This window comes from Chiloscyllium punctatum, chromosome 23 (genome assembly GCF_047496795.1).
Source record: "Chiloscyllium punctatum isolate Juve2018m chromosome 23, sChiPun1.3, whole genome shotgun sequence".
In the NCBI taxonomy this organism is placed as follows: domain Eukaryota; kingdom Metazoa; phylum Chordata; class Chondrichthyes; order Orectolobiformes; family Hemiscylliidae; genus Chiloscyllium; species Chiloscyllium punctatum.
In genome coordinates, this window is record NC_092761.1 from 87907947 (window position 1) to 87934620 (window position 26674).

At 45.2% G+C, this 26674-nt stretch overlaps 1 protein-coding gene across 22 annotated transcripts in view; it reads right to left on the reverse strand.

Moving 5' to 3' along the window:
- The window catches only part of phldb1b (pleckstrin homology-like domain, family B, member 1b), a 375430-nt gene that overhangs the window by 199256 nt on the left and 149500 nt on the right, over positions 1-26674 (reverse strand). The window contains exon 1 of one of the 22 annotated variants that reach the window (XM_072593439.1): positions 10287-10676. The exons of the other annotated variants lie outside the window; for them this stretch is intronic. The gene's annotated coding sequence lies outside the window, so the exon portion shown is untranslated. Of the gene's footprint in view, positions 1-10286; positions 10677-26674 lie in introns of those variants that run through there. 22 annotated transcript variants of the gene reach the window in all.

The following is a 26674-nucleotide window of genomic DNA, read 5'->3' on the forward strand; positions in this document are numbered from 1 at the left end:
TGCTCCAGAGGTGTGTAATAACATAACTTTGAACAGGTTGATTAGAAATATCTAAATGGTGGGACAAGCTCACCCCCATTTCAGGGAATTGATTAGGAAAAGGAAGCAGACTGGAGTTTGCATTGATTTGCGAAATGCAAATAAACAGTTTGGGGAAGACAGACGGTTTCCTCCTTCAGTAACCAGATGACTAACAATTTGACAACTTGTCATCATACTTCGTAACGTGGTTTGGTGTCCAATTTCATACAGATGGAGCACCTCAAAGATGCTATCTAAATACATGTTGCTGTTGATAAACACAGCTTTCAGGGGACACCAACACCCACCGTACCACTCTCAACAAACTAGCTTTAGGTTCTACAGAAATTCAAAACTGAATAATAAAGACATAATTTAAGGTTTGAAAGAATATTATAAACCCAACTTCTGATCATTTACAAGTTACAACCTACACTCCAATGTCAACAGGTGTGAAGCTTGAAAAGCACATCTGGGGGATGCTGTCCGACCTGCTGCACTTTTCCAGCTAACCACGGTGGCACAGTGGTTAGCACTGCTGCCTCACAGCGCCAGAGACCCGGGTTCAATTCCCGACTCAGGCGACTGACTGTGTGGAGTTTGCACATTCTCCCCGTGTCTGCGTGGGTTTCCTCCGGGTGCTCCGGTTTCCTCCCACAGTCCAAAGATGTGTAGGTCAGGTGAATTGGCCATGCTAAATTGCCCGTAGTGTTAGGTAAAAAGGGGTATGGGTGGGTTGCGCTTCGGCAGGTCGGTGTGGACTTGTTGGGCCGAAGGGCCTGTTTCCACACTGTAAGTAATCTAATCCACTGACTCTGGCTTCCAGCATCTGCAGACCTCCCTGCTTCCCCTTAACTCTCCAATGTACCGTGGATCTGATTAGCTGTCTCATTGCCGCATCGTATAGCACCTACTTAGATTCACTGGCTTTGCCCGAATGCTTGTGTAAAATGATATTAATCAACATTGGTTCTCACTCAACGCTCGGGATTCAGTGACAGGTTCCATCGTACTGTCAGAGTTACTGCCATTAATCTCAGAACTTTCACCCTCTGAGTCCATAGCGAGATAAGAGAGAGATCCCCAAACAGATTGTATATCTGCTGCATGTCAATAGATTTCTAGATTTACTGCTGGCTGAATTGGTAACACATTATTTGTTCTGACATTAATCATTCTGAATGATAATGCTGATAACTCCTTTCAGCCCCTCCAATGTGTCAATATTTACAAGGAAGCCCCTGGAATGCCAGTGAGACAAGGACAAGAACATCAAAGATGGCCCTGGAAGTTGGATGTACATTGTCTACTTAAGACCCTGGGTACCAATTGGCCTCGCAATAACATGAACAACGAAGGGTTAGACAGGACTGATCAGAGATGGATACAGGACACTGCGACAGAGAGACAGTGGAGACTGGTGGGTGACTCATTTCAGCTCCTGGACATCTCCCCGTAACTCAAGCACTGAACAGGTACAAAACAGAAATCAATAGGTTTCTGGGGACTAAAGACATTAAGGGATACTGAGATAGTGCAGGAAAGTGTCACTGAGGAGATAATTATCCATCTCAATGACCTGAATGGCCATGTCCTGTTGCTATGTTCTACCACAACTCTCTGGGGTAGAAAATTCCCAAGATTCCCCACCTACTAAGTGAAGATATGGTGACTCAGTGGATAGTACTGTCGCCTCACAGTAATGGGGACCAGAGTTTGATCTCGGGTGACTGTGCGGAGTTTCGACATTCTCCCCGTTCCCATATGATTTCTGCCAGGTGCTCTGGTGTCTTCCCACAATCCAAGGATGTGCAGATTAGGGTGGATTGGCCATGGGAAATTACCCATAGTATCCAGGGATGTGCCGAACGATTAATGTAAGAACAAACAATGCTTACCAACTCAGCCAGCAGTAAATCTAGATATATGCAGCAATATATGATCTGCTTGGGGATCTCTCTCTGATCCCGTTATGGACTCTAGGGTGACAGTCCCAGGATTAATGGCAGTGTCTCTGACAGTATGATGGAACCTGTCACTGAATTTCTAGTGTTTCTGTGATTCAGTGAGAACCCATGATGAAGAATAGGTTAGCCATAGGAAATACAGAATTACAGGGAGAGTGTAGGGGTCAGGGTGGGGTGCTCTGTGATGGGTAAAATGGCCTCTTTCTGCATCACAAAGATTCTTCCATATAACATTCTATTCTATATCAGTAACAATGTGGCCTGAAGTGAAAGATATTGTGATGGATCAGGCCTGGGGATGGAGTCTTGTTGCCCATTGTCCAGTAGTGGACCAGAGGAACAGACTCTCACACTAATTCGATGGGGCCCCAATTGCCTGGGATGGGAGAGTGTGGGTTTGGAGTCACTATGGGTCTGTTAACATTTACATGGGTGTCTCCAGGTGGGACCAATGGAACACGCCCTGAGTAATGAAGTATTCCAGTTCATGTCTGCTGTGTGAGGTAAGATTGGCTGAGGCATAACAGGCAATATTAGTTGAATGGCCTGTACAGTGAGTTTATTTAAATGTATTAGCCCCTAAGGCATAGTATCTGTCAGGGAGTAGTTACACACCATAAAATAAAATCAACAAGCAAATCGATGTGGAGGAAAATCAATGTTTCAGTGTAGAAATCTCCAGACGAGGTTCTGTGATGTCTGAGAGTATATGAGGGCACGGCGAATGAGAAAAGTTAATTGGACCCTTTCAGACATGTCCTACGGTTCAGATTAATACAAACCCTGTCACTCTCTCTTCCCCAGACACTGAGCCCAGTCACCCCTCAGGAATTCTGAACAGGAGGGAATCTCATCACAATAAGGCATAGATGAGGCATTGGCGTTCCCCTGACTGTCCAGGACGCGGGTCGTAGTCTGAGGGGAACGAGTTAGGATGAGATGAACAGAGTTTTCTTCATTCTCAGGACGGTGAGTCTATGGAACTATCCATCTCAGGGAGCTGTAGATGTTCATTCGCTGAATATGTTCAAGACTCTGACTTTTGTAGGGAACCATGAGATATGTGTGGATTGTGTAGCCAAGTGGGTTTGAAAAAGAAGATCAGTGGTGGTTATGTTAAATAGTACAGTAGGTTCAAGGAGCTGAAAGCCAGACTCCAGTTGCTGTTCTCTATTTCCTGTTGAGTTCAGAGTCTGCCCCTTTTCTTCTTTGAACATCTCAGCTCATACTGCATTTAGCACATGGTGTTTAAATATTGTCCCATATATACTCTTACTGATACATCTTTCTTTAGGAGCTTCTCAACGCAGCTTTGTCAGAAATGTTCAGGATTTACAGTACCCAGAAACTAAAGAATCTGGGTGATTTCTGGGGCTCCTTCTCCTTTCTGTTTCATAAGAAAAATCTCTCGGCTGCACAGCATGCAATGATATTCTTGTGTTATCGAAATGTAAAAGTGTAAATGTTATCTAAATCACAGTTCTGGATTCTGGTTGTTTGAAGATCTCTGCTGTGTTTATTTACACAGATATCTACAACACATAATCGTCTCCAGACACAGCCTGTGCTTAAACTGCCACAGTGCAGAGAGCCTGGGTTACGTGATAACATCAAGATACTTGACTCATTTGTATGTTGAGCTTCTGAAAGGGATATCACCATAAGGAGCAGAAGTAGGCCATTCAGCCCATCGAGTCTACTCCACCATTTAATGGCTGATCTGATTGTCCTCAATTGTATTTTCCTGCTTTTTCCTCATTATCCTTGACTCCCTTACTCACTAAAAATCTGTTTCAGTTATGAACACTTAACCCAGCCTTGGCAGTCCTCTGTGGTAAAGAATTCCCCTGAGAACTCGAAGAGATAAAGTCTGCCTTGAGTGATCCCTGACTTGGAGGGGATGCGCTCTGGTCCTAGACGCTCCCACAAAGGGAAAAAAATCTCTCCACATCTTCCACATCAGGTCCACGTAGAGTCCTGGATGTTTCAATAAGATCACCTCCTATTCCCCTCACAAGCCATCATTACAGTATGATAAGATAACCATTGCCGGTCTCAGCTGTAGCAACTCTCCACAGTCTCCAAGTGGTCTAAAACTCAACCTCCTCCCTCCATCCCCCTACATCCTAGAAATGAGCCCCTTCACCTTGTTGTTCAATGTGTTCTAATCTTTGAGTGGGAGGCTTTTTTTTTCATTACTGAGGAGCTCTTTCCCTGACCTGCTAAAGATAGCATCACTCACCCAATAGACAGCACCAAACCAAGGCAAGCCCCCTTTTCTGGTAAAACACAGCAGCAGAAAGAACAAGCTCAACAAAAGCAAAGTGTACAAAGTGCAGAATTCCAGACAGAAACATTACCCTCTGTGATTAGCATTCCTGGGAGTTCCACTTCACAATCTCTCACATTTAGATGGTGGCTTTGATCTGTGAAAACATCTGCAGCACTCATGGGCACGCCATTAAGTTGTGACACCAATCTACAACCAGTAGGTGCGAAGACTGGTGACCAGAAATTTGGTCAAAGAGATAGATTTTAAATCCTGATGAAGGGCTTTTGCGTGAACGTTGATTTTCCTGCTCCTCGGATGCTGCCTGACCGGTTGTGCTTTTCCAGCACCACTCTAATCTAGACTCTGATCACCAGCATCTGGTGACCAGAAGTTTGATCAATTTTAAAGAGCACCTTAAGCTCAAGGCTGAGCTTCAATTGAATTGAATTGGATTAAATTTATTATCACATATCCTCAACTCGGTACACGGTGAGAAGTTGAGACAATGAAACTTTCAGTGCCACCTCAGTTACGAAGATACAAAGGTATTATTTCCTTAGTTACAAGGTCTTAGAAAATAGGGAAATAAAAAGTCCAGCATTTCAGAAATCAAAGCTGTTTCCACTGGTGTTCCAAAAATTGAACGGAATCAAGATCCTTATGGTGGGTGTGGGAAGAATGTTTCCTCTTATCGGTGACTCGAGAACTAGGAGCTAACTGTTGTAATAAAAAGGGTCACCCTTTCAGAACTGAGATGATGTGAAATATACACTTCAATCACGTGACAGCCCACTGTTCAAAACTCCAGTGAAGAGATACCCAGTTTTTCTCTGAAGACAACCCACTCATTCCAGCTATCATAAGACTATAAGACATAGGAGTGGGATTAAGGCCATTCAGCCCATCGAGTCCACTCCACCATTTAATCATGGCTGATGGGCATTTCAGTGCCACTTACCGCACTTTCCCCGTATCCCTTAATTCCTTGCGAGATTAAGAATTTATCAATCTCTGCCTTGAAGACATTTAACGCCCCGGCCTCCACTGCACTCCGTGGCAATGAATTCCGCAGGCTCAAGCTCCTTTGAACCGTCTCCAACACGGTTACACCCTTCCTTAAATAAGGAGACCAAAATTCAACTGGTTCCATTAGACAAGAAAGCTGTTGCCTTGACCATCACCATCACCATCAGTCACCAGACCACAGTGTTGACTGTGGGAACTTGATGTGTATGACACAGATTAGATTCCCTACAGTGTGGAAACAGGCCCCTCAGCCCAACAAGTCCACACTGACCCTCCGAAGAGTAACCCGCCCCCCTCTGATGCACTTAACACTATGGACAATTTAGCATGGCCAATTCACCTGACCTGCACATTTTTGGATTCGGGGACGAAACCGGAGCACCCGGAGGAAACCCACGCAGACACGGGGAGAACGTGCAAACTCCACACAGACAGTTGCCCGAGGCTGGAATCAAACCTGGGACCCTGGCGCTGTGAGGCAGCAGTGCTAACCACTGAGCCACCATGCTCAGTGGTTAACATGGCTATCAATGTTTCCTAATTTACAGTATTGCTTAAAATTTCTTGGAATTAAGTGCTCTGGAACACCGTCCTGCTGTGGAAGCACCATATAAATGCAATGTATTTCCTTTGACATTTAATGGCGTTTCGAAGTGGGATAGCAAACCATTATTCTGCATCAAACTGGAACAAAACTGGGGCTAAAGGCATTCAATACGCAGCTCCTTCTCCAGGGGGCACTGAGGATATTGCTTGACCAGTGACTCTCAACATGCCAAGTATGAATTATGACAAAAGCTTAAGACTTTATAAATGGAAAACAAAATTCTCATTCCGGTTTTCCACTGGGAAGGGATTAGAAGCCACTCCAGGGGAGTTAGGCTGGCACATTCCTAAGCTTTGCACCAACTTCCTGTTTGGGTCTTGGACTGACTTTGACTTGAGTTCTGAACATTGTGCTGACCAGTGTTTTGTTTTGTTTGATATTCAGTAACAGACAAGTCCCAAAGGAAGGAAGCTTTCTGGGGCTAATTGATTCGCTTGATCATATCTCGAATTACACCATTTGATGCTTCGCCCCTCTCTTATCTCCATTCGTGTCGCATAAACGTTGATTTTTTTTTGATGATCTGACAGAAGCTGACTGCTCCCTCTCTCACACTGCATGAGTGATCCTGAGCAACCATTCAACTCTGAAGTACACCATGACTTGCCCTGAGCCACACAGGCAGGGGTATAGTTAAATATAGAACATTACAGCGCAGTACAGGCCCTTCAGCCCTCGATGTTGCGCTGACCTGTAAGACCAATCTGAAACCCATCTAACCTACACTATTCCATTCTTGTCCATATGCCTATCCATGACCATTTAAATGCCCTTAACGCTGGCAAATCGACTACTGTTGTGAACTGGTGTGTACACACACATTTTCCAGGAAAAAGAAACACTTGATCAATCGAACCAAACTCTGGAGCGGTCATTTATGAAGTGGGGAGAGCATTAGTAAGGCCACATCTGGGAGTACTATGCATAGCATTGGTCTTCTTATTTAAGGAAGGAGATAACTGTATTGGAAGCAGTTCAGAGACAAATAGCTGGAGTGGGTGGGTTATCTCATGAGGAATGGTCAGACAGATCAGGCTTGTATCTGCTGCAGTTTAGGGTGTAAGACGTGACTTGATTGAAACATATCAGATCCTGAGGGATCCTGAAAAGGGTGCATGAGCAGAGGATGTTTCCTGATAGAAGTATCTAGAGCTAGGGGTTACTGTTGAAAAGAACGGGCTCACTTCCTTAAATTGTCTGCTTCTATAGCTCTCCATCTCTCTATTCTCCTTCCTTATGATGCTTCTTAATATCGTTCTCTTTGACCAATGGCACCAGTTCCAATAACAGACCAGGAACCAAAGCTCTACTCTTCCCTGCGCCATGGACTTCATTGAATCTCTGGGTTATGATCTTCTTTTCAAATGTGCTCATGAAGAGCTGGATCTGTTCTGGACAGACTCAATTTAGAAGGAGTGTGATTTGTACCATTTCATCACAAGCTCACCTCCCTTGAGAAACAGAAACCCTAATCAGAGGGAATTTATGCACGGCTAATTCATTTCAACAGACTAAAGACCAACTAATTAACCTAGCAATAACCGGTCATCCCTTTTGAAGGTGTGTGTGTTTTCTTTTAAACAAGAAATTGTATTGAAAAAGTTTCAGCAGCAGTGTTGTGAAATGCCAGATGAGAGAACACATTTGTCATTTCAATCACTGTCTGGTCTGAAATAAACCAAAACAGAAAGTGCTGGAGAAACTCAGCAGTTCTGGCAGCATCTGAGGAGAGAGAAACCAAGTTAACATGTTGGGTCCAGCAACGCTTTATCAACGCCTGGTCTCCCTGTCAGTGAATTGCTGCCGTGCATCTAGTAGATGGTGCACCCTGTGTTAATGTGCTGCTTGAAATCTGACAGTGTCTGAGGAGGTAATGGTAGACCAAAGATCAGTTTTGATGTTAAACGCCCACACTTCGGGAAAGCAGTTCTCATTTCTAAGCCCTCCTCTGACCCATTTCACCCACACTTGCCAGCTCCCCGTGCATTTGCTGGAGTTCCACAGAGAAGCCTTTCAATGATCGGCTTGTTTTCCACAGCCCAGCCCTGACCAGAAGAAACAAGACAAGTCCAGTCTGGCTAAACAGCCCATTCTCACCCATCAGCAAAGTCATGGAAGACCTCATCAACAATGAAGGTGTCTAAAATGCTCTGCTGCAACTGGCCTAGTCTCCTTTAACAGAATCTTCCAAACCCACCACCTCAACCATCAAGGAGGACCAGGGGAGTGGATGTTTTGGAAACACCATCATCTGCAAGTTGCCCCGTTCTGACTTGGAAACATATCGCCATCGCTTTGCTTTTGCTGGGTTGAAATCCTGGAATTCTCTCACACAATGGGATGTTCCTATAGCCTTGAAGTGACTCAAAAACACAGCTCAGTACCACCTCCTGCAGGGCAATGAGGGTATAAGGACCTGACTGAAACACCCACATCTGGTGACAGAATTTAAAAACCCCCTCCAGTCTGGATCTCAGGATGAGAAAAGACTGAGCCTTTGTTGGAAATTAGGAGTTGGAATTTTTCTTCTTTTCACAGTGCAGTGGGTGTTGGGAAAAATTAGATTTAGCTCAAAGCACAATCATCAGGCTAGACAGATGTCCACTCAATCTGGTTCTTCATGCTGCCATGTGGACTGTGGACAGTGCACACCCCCCCATTGAGAGGTGGGGACACACTGAACTAGCTGAAGTTTCCCTCAGTCAGAATTATGTCCACCTAAATTCACCGACCAACAGAAAACTCAAGTCACTTTCTGAGTAAATCAGCAAAACTGCACAACTCCCACCAAACAGCTCTTGGTTACTGTTACAACGTGTAGGAAAACAAAAAAAATCTGAGCAACAGAGTTAGGCTCAATTTGATGATTCTTTTACTCAAAGGCATCACATTAACAATCCCATGGGTAAAGCAAATCAGAACCGAAGGAACCACAAATTCCATTGATGGAGAGAATCAAACCAAAGCTTATGGATTAGACATGGAACGCTATTGTCAAGAAATCTCACTCCGAGTAAATTCTGACATTTTCAGACATTGTTTCCGGGGTTAGTTAGCTCTGATGGCTGCTGTGTAAAATGCAGAGTATCGCCAACACTATCAATTCAGCTTTGTACCAGCTAAAACCACCACGATGGTCTCATTGGAGGCAGGATAACCCTCAGGTTAAATCACCACCACCTGTCTCTCTCAGTCTCCCATGAGAGAGTGGGACTGTGGCACTTGGCTTGACACCTACATTTTTATTTTAATTTAAACCTCAATTTTAAACACTTGAAGATTAAAGAAATACAATAACTCGAACTTTTATATGCAGGTGGAATTTGATAAGGCTGACTCATTCAGCAGCCGTTTTTAACATCGGATTCTTTTGTTCATTGGTCTGGCTTCAGTTTGATTGAACCCATCTTGATCTGTTGGGCATCTGAGCCTGTTTTTCCGTTTGATCTGTGATTGGGGCTCCTCATTGCTACCATTCATGCAGATTACATAGCTCAAAGCCTCAGAGAAACTCTCAGTATCATCAGACTGGACAACGACACACAAAAAACAACTCCTTCGCACAACATCAGGAGTTTGAGCTCACATATTTAAATGTGTGCTTCCAATTAAACCTGTTGGACTATAACCTGGTGTTGTGTGATTTTTAACTTTGTACACCCCAGTCCAACACCGGCATCTCCAAATCATATTTAAATCAAGATCTGTCATGTGAGGAATGTACAGACAGAGAGAGGGAGACAAAAAAGGAGGAAGGACAAAGACATACAGAGGGGGAAATAGTGCAAGTGACAAGGAGGAAGATGTGAGAGACAGAGGCTGGGGAGAGAAACAAAGATGGTTTAAATATCAGAGTAACAGTCCAAGGGAGACTGAGGCAGAGACAGAGAAAGAGTTACAGAGAGTAAAAGTGAGAAAATACAGAGAAAGAAACATGAAACATTGTTGCGTGCACACACACCTTTACACAGAGATACAGACACACATATAGTGGCATGCAAGATGAGACACACACCCAATTAAGTACATACACACACAAACATAAAGACTCTCAGAGATGCACACAGAAACCTAGACATACAGATGTCTGCATACAAAGAGTTAAACCCATTTAAACAGTCTCACAGCCCAAGTATACTGACATACACACAAACACTACAAATGCAGGCAGGCACAGAGAAACACAAGGCAGACATAGTCAGGCATGCAGAGAAACAAAGAGAGCAGTGAGAAGCTCACATTAAATAAAATGGAGACAGACACACAGACATATGTGGGGACAGGAGAGGCCACACAAACAAAGACAGTGAGACCCACACAAAGAGAAAGAGAAAAACACAAAGGAACAAAGAGGGGCGGACACAGGGACTTGTAAATCTATCAGAACACTCACCTTTCTCCTGGTTCCAATGGTAATACTGACAGCACAGGCCACCCCAGCTCAAGTTAAACCCTCCGTTAACCTCAGTCCCAAAGAGGTCAGAGCTGTGCTTCTGAATTCAAATCCATCCCAGTATTTCTTTGGAATATTGCCTCGTCCTCCCCGCTCACTTTTCAGGATTGAATGATAAATGCTGAGAGGCACGCCAACTTGTTCCAGACAGGAGTAATTTCAGTGACACAGCCTTTGTGACAGGATGAGATTGTGTGTGTGTGTGAGAGAGAGCTGGTTAAAGGGGAGGGGGAGGTGGCTGGTCGTGGTGAGGGAGCTGGGAATGAGGGGGAGGGGGAAGCAAACGGAATGGAAGCTGTAGCTGATTCTATTGGAGGGCTGTGCTTCCCAGTTCACGGAGCAGAGCGGCTAGCATTCCTCTCTGTTGGTATGAGCTAGGCAACGATCCAGTTTCATTGCCACTGACCTCACTGAAGATCTCCTCCCACTCTAAAAGCACTCCAGTTATCTCCCTCCTTCATCCTCACCCTACCGCAACACTATTTAAAAATAAACTGTTGCTCTTTAGACAAGAGCAAAAGGGGGACACGAACAGGCAGAGAGAGACTGACGGAGAGAGATACAGATATAGATAGAGAGAAACTTAGCCATAGATAGAGAGCGCAAGACAGAGCCATAGATAGAGAGAGAGAGAGAGAGACAAGCAGAAGAACACAAGAACAACACAGAGAGACCAATGGACAGAGAGAGTCATGAGCCAAAACACACACAGAGTGACAGAGTTCCTGGTACACACTCACATATACACACACATACACACACACTCCCACACACACATACACACACTCTCACACACACATACACATACACGCACACACACTCACACACACTCACACACACACAGATACACACACTCACACATACACACACACACTCACACAGACACACACACATGCACACACTCACATACACATACAAACACACTCTCACACACAGACAGACACACACACTCTCAAACAGACACACACTCTCACACACACACAGACAGACACACACAGACAGACACACACACAGATATTCAAAGAATTCAAAAGAAACTGCCTCAGTCCTAGAGATATTCATAGACAGACTAAGAGACACAGAGAGACAGAAGTAGTTTGGGATTATGGTTGGTGTGGACTAATTGGACTGAAGGGTGTTTCCATGCTGTACGACTCCAGGAGAGATATGACCAACTTAGCAATACAGAGACATGCACAGAGGCAGATACATAAAAGACTGAAGAAGATACAGATCGAGAGATACACAGAGGCTGAGAAGGACCCACACACAGGATAGGTATACAGGTACAGAGACACAAACACACAGATAGAGCCATGCAGACTTCTCAATGCACAGAGACATAAATGGAGATGTGCAAAAAGAGGCAGGGCCCAGACAGAGAGAGACAGACTCAGAGAAAATGTACAATGAGGGAAACTCCTTTAGACACTTTCCCAAAATTGGAAGAATGCTGTTAACTGCCTGTAGAATTAATGATACAACAAAAGGATGTTTCCAGGGTAACCTGTCCTCTGACTAGACACACACAGATATGCTATTTTGTGGTGAGCCACGCAGCTGGAAGGTAATAATTTGCCGAGGAGTAACCTGATTACTCACTCGTGAGGGAAGCTTCCTTCGAGACATCATCAGAGGAATCGACTGTTTCTACAGACTCTGTGAACCCAGAGGATGTGACAGAGTCACTGAAGCAGCTACAGGCTGCGAGTTTCAGAAACTGCAAATATTGTGACAATAACGTAGATATTTCCCCTTCACTGTGGATGGAAGGAATGTTTTTTTCTCTCTCTCATTTCCCAAGCCTAACCTCATGCCGATGGTCATTCTTCCAAATACAGACCAGGCGATGAGCCACATACACAAGTGACATTCTGAGGAAGGATCATTCAGTTTCTCTCTCCACACATGCTGAGTTTCTCCAGCAACACACATGGATAGCGGTGAGTTGAGGGATGCGTAGGTTAAGTTATTATATTGTACATTAGGATTAAACCTCGGTACAACATCGTGGGCCAAAGGGCCTGTTCTGTGCTGTACTTTTCTATGGTCTAATTTCTGCCTTTGGCTCACATCTCATGAGCTTCCAGACTACAAACCACGGTCAGTGTTACTCAGCTAGTAGCAAACAGAGAACCAAGAGGAGGCCATTCAGCCCTTCCAGTCTGTTCCACCGGTCAATGCGATCATTGTTTACCTCCATCCTAACTCCCTCTAACCGGTTGGCTTCTGTAACCTGAACATCTTTCCTCACCAACAATCCATCAATTTTCAGATTTTCCCATTTCAACCAAAAGCATTTTTCTTGGAGAGGAGAAAGTTTCTCACATTTCAACATGACCTGATATTACCTCTGAGTGGCTGACTTTTGTCTGGTTAAGGGTTTTTTTTTGCCTTTTAGCCCTGGACCATCCCATCAGTGTGAAATGATTTACCGAGGGACAAAACCAGAAGTTGCTGGAAAAGCTCAGCAGGTCTAGCAGCACCTGTGAAGAGAAATCAGAGTTAATGCTGACCAGACCCGAAACGTTAACTCTGATTTCTCTCCACAGATGCTGCCAGATCTGCTGAGCTTTTCCAGCAACTTCTGTTTCTGTTTCTGATTTACAGCATCCGCAGTTCTTTTGGTTTTTTATTTACTGAGGGATCAATTTCACCAGCAGCTGCAATCCAAAAGGCAGCCTGTCAGTGGCAGCACTGAGCCGTTGAGTCTGCAGGAATTGGGAGTGGGAGTGGGATTGGGAATGGGGATTGGGACTGGGGAGTGTGAGTGAGAAGTGGGGACTGGGAGTGGGATTGGGTTTGGGATTCGGAGTGGTATTAGGAAGGGGATTGAGATTGGGACTGAGAGTGGGGATTGGGATTGGGACTGGGAGTGGGAGTGGGCACTGGCAGTGGGGAGTAAGAGTGGGAATGGGGAGTGGGGAGTGGGGAGTGGGGAATGGGGAGTGGGGAGTGGGGAATGGGGAGTGGGGAGTGGGAGTGGGAGAGGGAATAGGATTAGGAGAGGGAATGTAAGTGGGAGTGGAGAGTGGGATTGGGTGTGGGGAGTGGTAGTGGGAATGGGGAATGGGAGTGGGTGTGGGGAGTGAGAGTGGGAATGGGATTGGGAGAGGAGGTGGGGCTGCAGCAAACCAGGGAATTCTGCCCCTCCCCTGTTTAGGGGAGCAACAAGTTTAGGGCTTAAGCACCTTTCCCCAATCCCCACACACTAGGCCTCTCCCCAACCCCAACACATCAGGCCTCTCCCCAACTCTCCCCAACCCCCCACACACCAGGCCTCTCCCCAACCCCCCATACACCAGGCCTCTCCCCAACCCCCCATACACCAGGCCTCTCCCCAACCCCCCCCCCCGCCCACACACCAGGCCTCTCCCCAGCCCCCACACACACTAGGTCTTTCTCCAAACCCCACACACCAGGCCTCTCCCCAACACCCCACGCACCAGGCTTCTCCCCAATCTCCCACACACCAGGCCTCTCCCCAGCCCCCCACACACCAGGCCTCTCCCCAGCCCCCAACACAAAAGGCCTCTCCCCAACACCCCACGCACCAGGCTTCTCCCCAATCTCCCACACACCAGGCCTCTCCCCAACCCCCACACACAGATTGCTCCCACACAGTGCCCATTGTCAGTCACTAACAGCCCCATTAGCACCCAAACATTTCCCCAGACTGACCTTTAACTGCTCCTTAATCTGTCCAACTGGTTTTCTCTTCATTGGGCTCTATCTCCATCTATCGTTTACTCCCCTACCTTATCTTCTGTATAAAAAACATCCTTTTCCCAGCTACCATCAGCTCTAAGGAGGGGTCACTGGACCTGAAACGTTAACTCTGGTTTCTCTCCACAGATGCTGCCAGACTTGCTGAGATTTTCTAGCAATTTCTGTTTTGTTTCAGATTTCCAGCATCCGCAGTTCCTTCAGGTTTTCACTTTATAAAACCATCTGCCTGGTCATTGCTGCTTGTGGGATCTTCCTGTGCACAGCTTGGCCACCCTGTTTCCTACATTACAACCACAACCAATATTGGCTGTAAAGACGTTGTGAAGGCTGCTACACAAATGTAAGTTAGTTTTGTCCTTTCACTGCTGTGGGAGCTGTCCTTATCTGGACACCCTGTTGGAAAATGATCTGCTCTCAGTGCAGGCTGGGAGAGAAAATTCTACCACCGCTCAAAACAAACTCCTTGAAATAGTAATCTCTGATTAATTATTTACACTAATGCCCTTAAGCATTATTAAAGAATTGGTAGTTTAGTTATCACTTAGAACCCATTTAAAATGGTGACAATGTCTCCTTGCAGGATCCCTACAGTGTGGGTGCAGGACATTCAGCCCATCAAGTCCACACTGACCCTCTGAAAAGCCAATGCATCTAACCTAGACAGACACAAGAAAGATTCACAAAGTTCATACAGACAGTCACCAGAGGCTGGAATCAAACCTGGGTCCCTGGTGCTGCAAGACAGCAGTGCTGATAATTATATCACCCTCCAGGACAGGGTCTGGTCCTTGTCGATGACACACAGGGTTCTGAGGCAGACCTTTGTGTCTCTTACTCGCTGTTCACTCTAAGGGAGCTCACCTGTTGGTTGCTGAGATGAGAAACTTCTGTTGAGTTTTGAGGTCATGTTCGAGGGGATGAATGGCCTAATCCTGTGCCTAAACCACCCTGACAATGAAGGGAAGAGCCAAAATGAAACAGCAGCTCTGGAGGGGATTGAACATCCTTCAGTGAGGAAGATACAGAGCAATGCCCCAGGTCAGGGGGGTGGGGGGAATGGACTGACTTCAAAGTGCTTGATCCTTTAGGAACATAGGGACTGCAGTTGGAGCTGTGCTGATTGGAGTTTACAAGAATGAGCGGCAACCTTGATTGGAACATAAAATTCTCCAGGGACTTGGCAGGGCAGAGAATCTCGGAGCAGAGGAGACATTCTCAGAGTGAGGGGGTCACACATTGACCACAGAGATGAGGAACATCTTCACTCCGAGGGGAGTACACCTGTGGATTTCATGATTGGGTGGCACGGTGGCACAGTGGTTAGCACTGCTGCCTCACAGCGTCAGAGACCCGGGTTCAATTCCCGCCTCAGGCGACTGACTGTGTGGAGTTTGCACGTTCTCCCTGTGTCTGCGTGGATTTGCTCCGGTTTCCTCCCACAGTCCAAAGATGTGCAGGTCAGGTGAATTGGCCATGCTAAATTGCCCGTAGTGTTAGGTAAGGGGTAGATGTAGGGGTATGGGTGGGTTGCGCTTCGACGGGGCGGTGTGGGCTTGTTAGGCCAAAGGGCCTGTTTCCACACTGTAAGTAATCTAATCTAATCTAATCTAATTACCACAGAGGCTGGATCGTTAAGTATATTCAAGACTGAGAATAGAGAGATTTTTAATCAGTAAGGAGAATAACGATTATGGGGAAAAGGCAGGAAAATGCGATTGAGGATCATCTGATCAGCCATGATCTCGTGAGTCATACAGCACGGAAACAGACCCATCGGTGCAAGTTTCTCTAACTAACCTCGTCCCATTTGCCAGTGTTCGGTTCATATCCCTCTGAACCTTTCCTTTTCATGTACCCATCAAAATGTCTTTTAAATGTTGGATCTGTATCTGCATCTACCACTTCCTCTGACAGGTCATTCCATGTACAAACCGCCCCCGTGTGAAAAAGTTGCTCCTCATTTCGGAGTACTCTCGATGGGCTGAATGGCCTACGCCTGCTCCCACATCTTAAAGTCTTATGGATTCAACCATTCAGCCCATTTACTACAATCATGGCTGACCATCTGGCTCAATGCCTTTTAACCACATTATCCCAAAATTCTTTATGCCATTCACATAAGAAATATCAAATTCTCTTTGTCTCTCTCTCCTCCTTAAATGGTGGGGACCATTCAAGATTAAAAACAGTGCAATCATTGAATTTTACAGTTAAAAAGGCCATTCTGTCCCTTATTCTAGTACCAAGTCTCTATAAGAACTTCTAGGAGAAAGTGAGGACTTCAGATGCTGGAGATCAGAGCTGGAAATGTGTTGCTGGAAAAGCGCAGCAGGTCAGGCAGCATCCAAGGAGCAGGAGAATCGACGTTTCCGGCATGAGCGCTTCTTCAGGAGTTCTATAAGAAATCTCCAGCTTAATCCCATTACTCAAACCTTGCCTGTTGTCGGTAAAATTGTTTCTAATATTTGGCCCCATCCCTTTTAAAAACATTTATAGATTGCAGCAAAAAGATCAAGGAGGAAAGGCCAGTAAAAAGATTTGAGAGAGAGGATATCTTCCTGATTTGCCAACTTTGGAACAAATGAAAGGAGGATCAAAGGAGGAATGGAATTTGCAATAACCGAGCACCTTACATGATCTCAGGGGATCCCAAGTTCTCTATAGCCCACTGTTGAAGTGTGGTCACTGTGCAATGCACACAGAAAGCTCCTGAAATCAGTCATCGTGGCAAATCATCAGACAACCTGTTGTCAATGCTGCTTGAGGGATAAATATTATCTGGGATACCAGGGAGAACATCCTTGTTCTTCTTCCAACTAGTGTCGTGGAAGGCACACACCCCCTGGAGGGCACACACCCCCTGGAGGGCACACACCCCCTGGAGGGCAGACAGGGTACTGGTGAAAAACACCACCTCTGGCAATGCAGCATTCCTTCAGTACTGCACTGGAGTGTCAGCCCGGACATCTCTGCTCAAGTCCTGGAGTGGGACAACTTGAAAACACAACATCTGGGAAGAGACAATGTGATCCACATTGAACAAGAGAATTATGGGTCGAGCACATCACCATTTCTGGTATGCCTTGGCCAAGGTGGACTCTGTATCCCCAGCACCAGGCCCAATGAATGATCTAACCCTCCGACCCTCAAGTCAACCAAAGGCCAATCGGATGGAGAAATAGCTTGCAATTATTTAACGCCTTTACCCCAAAGCGAAACATACGAGAAGTTACTGAACAAACGTTGACCTTCCCATCTATCCACTCCACCCTCCCCTCCGACCCCCACCTGCATCTACCTATTGCCTTCTCAGCTGTCTACCCTCCAACCCCTACCCCAAGGTCTTATTTATCTCTCAGCCCCCATCCCCCCCAACATTCCTGATGAAGGCCTTATGCCCAAAACGTCGACTCTCCTGCTCCTCGGATGCTGCCTGACCTGCTGTGCTTTTCCTGCACCACACTTTTCGACCCAAGTCATAACAGTAGATTTTCAAAGTGGCCAACAGCTGAATTAAAGAGGTCAGTCTGGCTTGAGGACAGACAGCTGGAAAGGCTCAGGAATTTCACAGCCTCAGCTGAGAAGGAGAATGAGGAGAAATGTCTCCATCCAGAGAGTGGGGAACCTGTGGAATTCTCTACCATGGAAAGTGGTTAAGGACAAAAGATTGAATGTTTTCAAGAAAGGGTTAGATATATTCCTTCGGGCCAAAGGGACCAAAGGGTCTGGGGAAAAAGCAGGAACAGGGGACTGAGTTGAATGATCAATTGTGATCCTACTGAGTGGGGGAGCAGGCTCAAAGGGCCAAATGGCCTACTCCTGTTCCTATTTTCAATGTTTCGATGGTCAGCAATGGAACAATTAAAAATTAACCTTAGCAAGAGAGCAATAAATTGAAGGAAGGTGTGTGTTCAGTGGGGTTTCAGTACAACAAGTAAACACACAACAAAAGCACGTGCTTAAGCCAACTGAATGCTAACATGGTTGGAGTGATTCGATAAGCTGTGTTCACCTGGTTACTGTTAACGTATGGAGGGACCCATAGACTTCAATCTGCTCTGGAACTCTGCACAGAGCACTGAGACTTAGCACAGTTTTTAATGCAAAGCTTCATCTGTGAAAAGACACATCATTTTAGAAATAACAGACTTCAAAAGAGCCTCTTTAATTTAAAACTGACAGGTTACCTCCCTTTGCGGCTGTCTCTGGGTTTCTGTCTGTTCCAGTCATGAACACGCTCCATCCTCGGCATTGCCTCTCTCCTCGAATAGTGTCTGCAGAACATCCTTCATGACTTTCTGTCACTCCTTACTGCTGCTCACTCACTGACAAACATATAGAAGTAGACCATTCGGCCCAACTGGTCCATGCTAGTGTTTGTAATGCTCACAAAGCCAAACCCAGGTTATCCCATCCTATCATTACTGCTTTCTCCCTCATGAGCTTCCTCTCAAATGTACCTCCACTGTATGTCTCAACCATCCTGTGGGATCACGCTCCACATTCTCAGCACTCAGTGAGGTTTCTATGTGATTCTGTATCGGATTTCCAGGTGACTCGCTCATTCTTATGTTCCCTTGTTTCGCTCTCAATGTTAGTGAACATAGCTGTCCTGCATCTACTCCATCATCATTTTAAAATCCTCCACCAAAAACCACCCCCTGCCCCCCCCCCCGTCCCCCCGTCCCCCGGCTACCCCACCCCAACCCAGCACCCTCTTTGCTGCAAGAATATTTTCCCAAAACACCTCTGGCCTTGCAGGTGAGATGGGGTGAAGGTTTCAATGGGGAGTGGAGACTTAATTCTCATCTCCCTGTGACTTCTGCCCCCACCCCACACCTCCGGCTCCAGAGTTTTTGGAATTGACAAAGATCAGCTTTAACTGCGGACTGGGTGCAGTAGATCCAAGCCCTCAGCTGTCCAGAGTATTTTTACTTTTTGTTAAAATGACTGCCTCCATTTCATTATAAGTTTGGATTAAACAGAAGATAACGAGGGATCTGCAATTTGCCAAAATAGCATGTGCATGAGCAACCTCAAATTATCAAGGGTTCAACCCACAACTGTCCTGCCCATTATATTTTAATAGCACATTTTATTTATGGCTCCAAACGTCATTCATGAGTGACCTATCTGCTGCCACAAGTCTCCACAAGACAGCTTTTGCTGGAATCTCCCTTGTCCCAGCCATATCCTGTGACATGGTAAACACCCTTCCTTCCAGCTTCCTTCCCCACTTGTCTCCTGAAGGGGCTAACCCTCCTGACAGTGCAGCCCCACAAACACCAATCACACAGTTGTAGACAGACACAGAATCTGGCCATTCAGCCCAACTGGCCTATGCTAATATTTATGCTCCTCAGGCACTCCCCCAACCACCATCAGTGAATCTCACCAACAATCCATTCCTTTCTCCCTCATGTTCATCCATTTCCAAAATACCTGCGCCTCCCCTTCCCTCTGGAAGTGACTTCCACATTCCCACTACTCTCACAATTCCTTTTAAGTTCCTGATTGGATCTGTTGGTGTCTGTCTTATACTGATGGCCTCCAGTTTTTCTCTTTCCCACAAGTAAGAACACTCTCTCTGAATCCACTCTGGTAAAACACCCCAGCATGATGAAGACCTCTGAACACAGAGCCACCTTGTCACTGCTTCCTGACAGGTCAAACATGGCATTCCGTATCATCCTGGGAAATCCCTGCATCCTGCCCATGGCTCACAGAGCCATACAGCATGGAAACAGACCTCTCGGTCCATCTCATACATACCAACTAAGTTTCGCCAAACTAAACCAGAGGGGTGGCACGGTGGCTCGTACTGGGCACCAGGGACTGGGGTTCAATCCCTGCTTTGGGTGACTGTCAGTGTGGAATTTGCACATTCTCTCTGTGACTGTGTGGGGTTTCCTTCAGTTGCTGTAGTTTCCTCCCACAGCCAAGATGTGCAGGTTAGGGTGGATCGGCCATGTTTAAAAATTGTCCATAGTGTTTAGTGATGTGCAGGCTAGATGGATTAGCCATGGGAAATACAAGGTGGGTGGTGGAATGCTTTTTGGAGGTTTGCTGTGGACTCAGTGGGCAAATTGGCCTGTAGAGATTCTATGATTATAAACTAGTCCCACTTGCCTTCAGTTGGCCTGTACCTCTTGGATGGCACGGTGGGTCAGTGGTTATCATTGCTACCTCGCTGCACCAAGAGCCTAGGTTCAAATCCAGCCTTAGGTGACTGTCTGTGTGATTTACACATTCACCTCGAGGTTCTCAGGTTTTCTCCCACAGTCCAAACATGTGCAGGTTAGGGTGGATGGGCCATGCTAAATTGCCCACAGTGTTCAGGGATGTGTAGGTTAGGTGCATTAGTCAGGGGTAAATGCAGAGTAGTAGCGGAATTGGTTTGCGTTACTCTTCGGAGGGTTGGTGTGGACTGGTTGGGCCAAAGGGCCTGTTTCCACACTGTCGGGATTCTATCATTCTCTCCAAATCTTTCCTATTCATGTACCTATCCAAATGTCTTTGACATTTTTTTAACTGTAGTCTTCTGTATCCTTTTACAATATAACAACCAATGATAGAGATCCTCTAAGCCTACCTGTGAACAATACATTAAACTACATTACAGCTGTTTATTGCTTATCACAGAGCTTACCTCTCGACTATAATCAACCACCCTTAGCACTGACTGGCTTTTCCTTATATACACATCTAAGTATCATTACCTAACCAACAGCCAACACCTATTTAACTCATTACTTTCAGCTATGAGGCATTTCACATCCATCGACAGAGTTTAATAGATACTAACACACAAACTGCACACTGTAGTCCAGTCTGAACTAACAAAGGTTCAATTGTACTTCTCTAGAAATAAGTCCTAGAGACTGATTTGCTTCTGTCTTGGCCTTCTTAGACTCCTAGAGTTTTATGCAGCATAGAAAAAGACCCTTCAGCCCATCATGTCTGTGCTAGTCATAAAACATCTAACTATTCTCATCCCATTTTCCAGCACCTGGCCCATAGCCTTGTATACAAAGGCCTTTCAAATGCTCATCTAAATATCCCTTCAATGTTTTGACCGTTCCTGCCTCTACCACCCCTTTAGACAGTGAGTTCCGAACGTCCACCACCCCACAGGTGAGGACGTTTTTCTGAGGCCCCCTCTAAGCCTCCTGCTCCTTCCCTTAAAGTCGTACGCCCTTGTTATTGACCTCTCTATGAAAGGAATATGTTTCTCCCTACCTACCCTGTCTTTACTCTTCAGAACTTTCTACACCTCAGTCAGAGTTAGCCATCAGGCTCCTCTGCTCTAATGTTGTCTCTCTCGATATCTGACCAGCACCATCACTGTTAGTGGGTGGTATATTTGTACAGGTTTCCTTTACCCTCTATGGTTAGTAACATAATATTTAACTTCCTTATTTCAGTTAGATAGCTGCAATCCCTCATCTTTACTTATCACCGAAATTCATTTGCCAATACAAGCCCGTTCTGAATGTTTAGTATTTTTATCTGTCCACCCGTTTCTTCCACCCAATCTTTTTTATTCAGTCCGTATGTCTCTCCACCTCTTGTGGCTTGTTTTCTTTATCTCTGTTGCTGGCTTTCTCTTTTTCGTTCTCTATCCCTGGAGTTTGGGATATTATCAGAAATCACTCATGGGGTTCAAGAATAAGACCATAAGACCATAAGACATAGGAGTGGAAGTAAGGCCATTCAGCCCATCGAGTCCACTCCGCCATTCAATCATGGCTGATGTGCATTTCAGCTCCACTTACCAGCGTTCTCCCCGTAGCCCTTAATTCCTCTAGACAACAAGAATCTATCAATCTCGGCCTTGAAGACATTTAGCGTCCCGGCTTCCACTGCACTCTGTGGCAATGAATTCCACAGGCCCACCACTCTCTGGCTGAAGAAATGTCTCCGCATTTCTGTTCTGAAATGACCCCCTCTAATTCTAAGGCTGTGTCCACGGGTCCTAGTCTCCTCGTCTAACGGAAACAATTTCCTAGCATCCACCTTTTCCAAGCCATGTATTATTTTGTACGTCTCTATTAAGTCTCCCCTTAATCTTCTAAACTCCAACGAATACAATCCCAGTATCCTCAGCCGTTCCTCATATGCTAGACCTGTCATTCCAGGGATCATCCGTGTGCAAAATCAACAGAGATGGCCAACTCAATCAAACATATAGCTCTATTCCCTGAGTGCCAGAACTTCAGATATTCTCCCAGAGCCAGGTGACTCACTCCCTGGAATTGGTCAGCATCCATTCACTCTGCAAGACAAGTTACAGATTTAAAGTAGAATTTCTCTTCACTTAATGGAGAGACCCTCTGAAGGTGACTTCTCTGGGTGCATGGACTTAATTTGAAAAGACTTTCTCAGAACACTAACTGAGCTAACGGCAAAACAAAATTACAGAGTGCTTTAAGGTTGATCAGATGCATTCCTGGAGGCTTCATCACATGATCTTCCCGATAGCCATTATTTTGCAATTTACAATATTGATATAATTAATAACCAACAGCCTTCAAAGGACATTTAATTGATGGGTTCTTTTTAACAGACTAACTTAAGTCCAGGAAGTTTGTTCACAGGGCCACCCTGGAGAGTAACCTTTAACCTTCAGAGACTCCAAGGCAACTTGCAGAGTAGGCAACCCAAATTTTGAGAAGTGGAGGTCACCGGACTTGCTTAATAGTCAGTGTAGAACACAACGCCGAAAGGGGCTCCGAAATCAATGCCTTTGTCCTCAGTCTGTCAACTCCGATCTGCATCTTTCGCTACTCGGCCCTCGGTAATGTCAGGCAGAAACCATGGCTCCACATTAGTTATTGTAGGCAGTGTGACCTTGAGCAGTAATTACACAGACTCCACCCGTTAGAAGTGGAGGTGGTGTGATGAAATCACCAAGTTCTCATTGGACATTCCAGCCTGTTAAATTTGACCCTGTGAGATGTGTTCTCAGGGATCAACCCCCAGTGTAAGGGGAACATTTCACACTGATAAAAACATGTGGTGCATAAGTGATTGGTTCAGTAAATACGGAATTCAGGATTTGAATTTGAGAATCTATGTGTGCATTTTTATTCAGGAGATTGAACTCAGATTTCCAAATCCACTCCTGTTTCCAGTAACCGTCACATTGTTATCATTAGCTGCTACCCCCCAAAGTTAAGTTTAATGTGGCTGCTTTATTCGAAAACATATAGGAACAGGAAGAGACCATTCAGCCCCACAGGGTGGTCCCATCTGAAATCACTTCTAAGTGGTGTAGCCCTAATTGTAAGATTATACCCACTGGTTGTGAACTCCCCATTCAATATTTTCTCTGCTGGTACCCAGTCCAATCCCACTGGCTTTTTAAACACCTTGATTTGGTACAGTCCCCACTAAGGACAGATATTTTGAATCTGTTCAGATGCATAATGACACACCTTCAGAGCAGGTGGGGGTTGAACCCAGGCCTTCCAACACTATGTGTCTTAGAGGACGCTGCAATGAAGGTTCCTGACACTGATTCCTGGGACAAGAGAGTGAACCAATGAGATGAGGTTGGGTAGGATGAGTTGATATTCTCAGAATACAACGAAATGAGGTCATCTCATTGCAATGATCTCATGTAAAATTCTTAGAAGAACTTGACAGAGGAGATGCTGAGGGAATATTTCCACCTCCCACATCCCCACAGAGACTGGCACAAAGCGTCACTAAGAGTCATAGTCTCATAGTCATAGGACTGTGGGGATGGAGAGATGTCCTTTTGCTTCTGGATTGTACCACATCCACAAACATTCACTTCCTCCACTGCCAACACTCAGCTGCAGCAATGTGTATTATCTATACGATGCACTGCAGAAATTCACCAAGGCTCCTTATACAGCACCTTCACCAAGCCTCTCCACCATCTACAAGGCACAAGTCAGCAGTGTGCTAGAATACTCTCCACGTGTCTGGGTGAGTGCAGCTTCAATGACGCTCAAGAAGCTTGACACCATCCAAGACAAAGTGGCCCACTTGATTGGCACCAAAATGATAAACATCCAATCCCTCCACCGCTGCTACTTAGCAGCAGTGTACACTCTCTCTAAGATGCACAGCAGAAATTCTCCCACAGTCCTGAGAGATCACCTTCTAAACTCACAACCACTTCCGGCTCAAAGGACAAGGGCAGCAGATACATGGGAACAGCACCACCTGCAAGTCCCCCTCCAGGTCACTCCCCATCCTGACTTGGAAACATATCGCCGTTCCTTCATGTCGCTGGGTCAGAATCCTGGAATTCCCTCCCTAAGGGTCAACCCAGAGCAGGTGGACTGGTTCAAGAAGACAGCTCACCACCACCTTCTCAATGGCAACTAGGGACAGGCAATAAATGTGACACCTACATCCTGTAAGTAAATGAAGGAAAAAAAGGAGGCTGTTTGAAATTCTCTGCCCTAGGAAGCTGTGGATGCTCACTGCTGAATGCATTCAAGGCTGGAAGCATTTCTCAAAGGTAGGGGAGAAGTTAGCCTTATCGCCGGTAATATCACTGTACTAGTGATCCAGAGATCAACTGGGGTCCTAGATAAGGGTCCATATCCCACCACAGTAACTGGCAGGATTTAAATTGAATTAATAGCATCTCAAATTGAGTAATGGTGCCCATGATAACCATTATCGATTATTGGAAAAGGCCCATTTGGTTCACTAATGTCCTTTAGGGAAGGAAATCTGCCATCCTTACCCAGTCTTGCTGTCCTGTGACTCTTAACTGCAGGATGAATGCTGGCCTAACCAAATGCTGCCTACACCTCATGACCATATAAAGACAAACCTGGAGGAAATGAGATTGCTCTTCTTAGAGAAGGGAAGTTTAAGAGGAAATTTGATCAAAGTGATTTAAAATCAAGAGGTTTTTATAAAACAAGGAGGAATTAGTCCCAGAAAAATCAACAACCAATGATTATAAGTTATAAATAATTGGCAAAGGAACCAGTGATGATAAGAGAAATCATCTTTTTACAAGTTGTTTTGACATGGAACGTTAACTGAATGGATGATGGAAACAGATCCAACCATAACTTTCATAAGGGAATGTTGTAAATCCTGGAAAGGACAATGTATGCAGAGGAGTGGTAAAAGGAAGTGAGATCATGCTTGGCATCAAAGAGCCAGCAACAGGATGATGGGCCAAATAGCCTCCTACTCTGCCACATCATTCAACGATTTAATATTCTGCATCAGACTTCCAAGGAGGAGACCTTGCAAATAGAGGTTACATTATAATAAAGCTTCAATTAATTTATTTAAAGTGAGTTGTAAAAGAAAGCGAGTGATATGAGAGAATCTTTTTCACCCAGTGCATGGTTTGGGTCTGGAATGTGCTGCCCCAGCCCATGGTGGAGGAGGGTTCAAATGAAGAATTCAAAAGGGTTCTTTTTGAGGGAAAATGGGCAGGGCGGGGGTGAGACAGCAGGAGGATGGCACTTTAATGAAATGCATGCTGGGAGATTCAGTGCCAAATGGCCTCCCTTTATACTGTAACAATTCTTGTGATTCTGTGATTGGTAGAATGCATTATTCCAAGCTGTTAAACAGTTTATTCTCGGTTTGCTGTTCCATGGAGAAATAAATCAGAGGGAAATAAACGGGATAATGTCGATAGTGGAGAAAAAGAGAGAAAAATGAGAAAGGAGAACAGAGGTGAGTGTGCAAATGAGACCTGCAACGAGGCACATGGTTAAGGGCTGGTTTGGACATGGTTTAGGTTTCTTGCATTGTATCCAACTTTAAAAGGAAGCATTAAACTTTGAGAGAACTTGTCCACAGATTCCAAAGTCAATGTTGGAGTTATTTAGCTTGGAGGCATCACCTTGGCAATGTCACAGAGACAGAAATGAAAGATCTTAGGCCAGTATCTGTCATTCCTAGACATGTGATAACAGAGAGCTGGAGGAGCTTGGTATTAAATGTATTCGGAGATTTGAGAACACTGAAGGCACTAAAGGATGCAGTGATGGTGAAGGAAGGGAAGATGAGGGAGAAACATAGTCATGATCATTCTGAATGTTCATGTGGGCTCAACATACCCTATGTTTCCATAGTGTGGAGGTGCTGGTGTTGGACTGGGGTGGACAAGGTCAAAAGTCATATAACACCAGGTTATAGTCCAGTAGGTTTGTTTGAAATCACAAGCTTTCACAGTGCTGCTCCAAAAGAGGCTGGATGAGTAATCCCAGGCTGATGTACCCACACTGTAGTGCTGCACTCTCAGAGGTACTGCCTTCAGATGAATAATGAATTTTAAATTATTTATTTCTACTAATTACTTAAAGTACTAATTTTAATTTGAGACATCATCTGTTCTCTGATGTGGGCATAAACGATTTCACAGGACAACTGAAGGAGGGATATGGAAGTTCTTCCAAGTGTCTACTTAATATTTGTTCTTCTACTAACCTTGCTAAAAGAGATGATCTGGTAACCAGCACATTCCTATTCATGGGATCATGCTGTGTACAAACTGATGACCACATTTAAATGGGGAATTAATTAGCTGTGATGCATTTGGGATATCACAAGTCTTTATAAATGCAAGTCTTTTCTGTCATTTA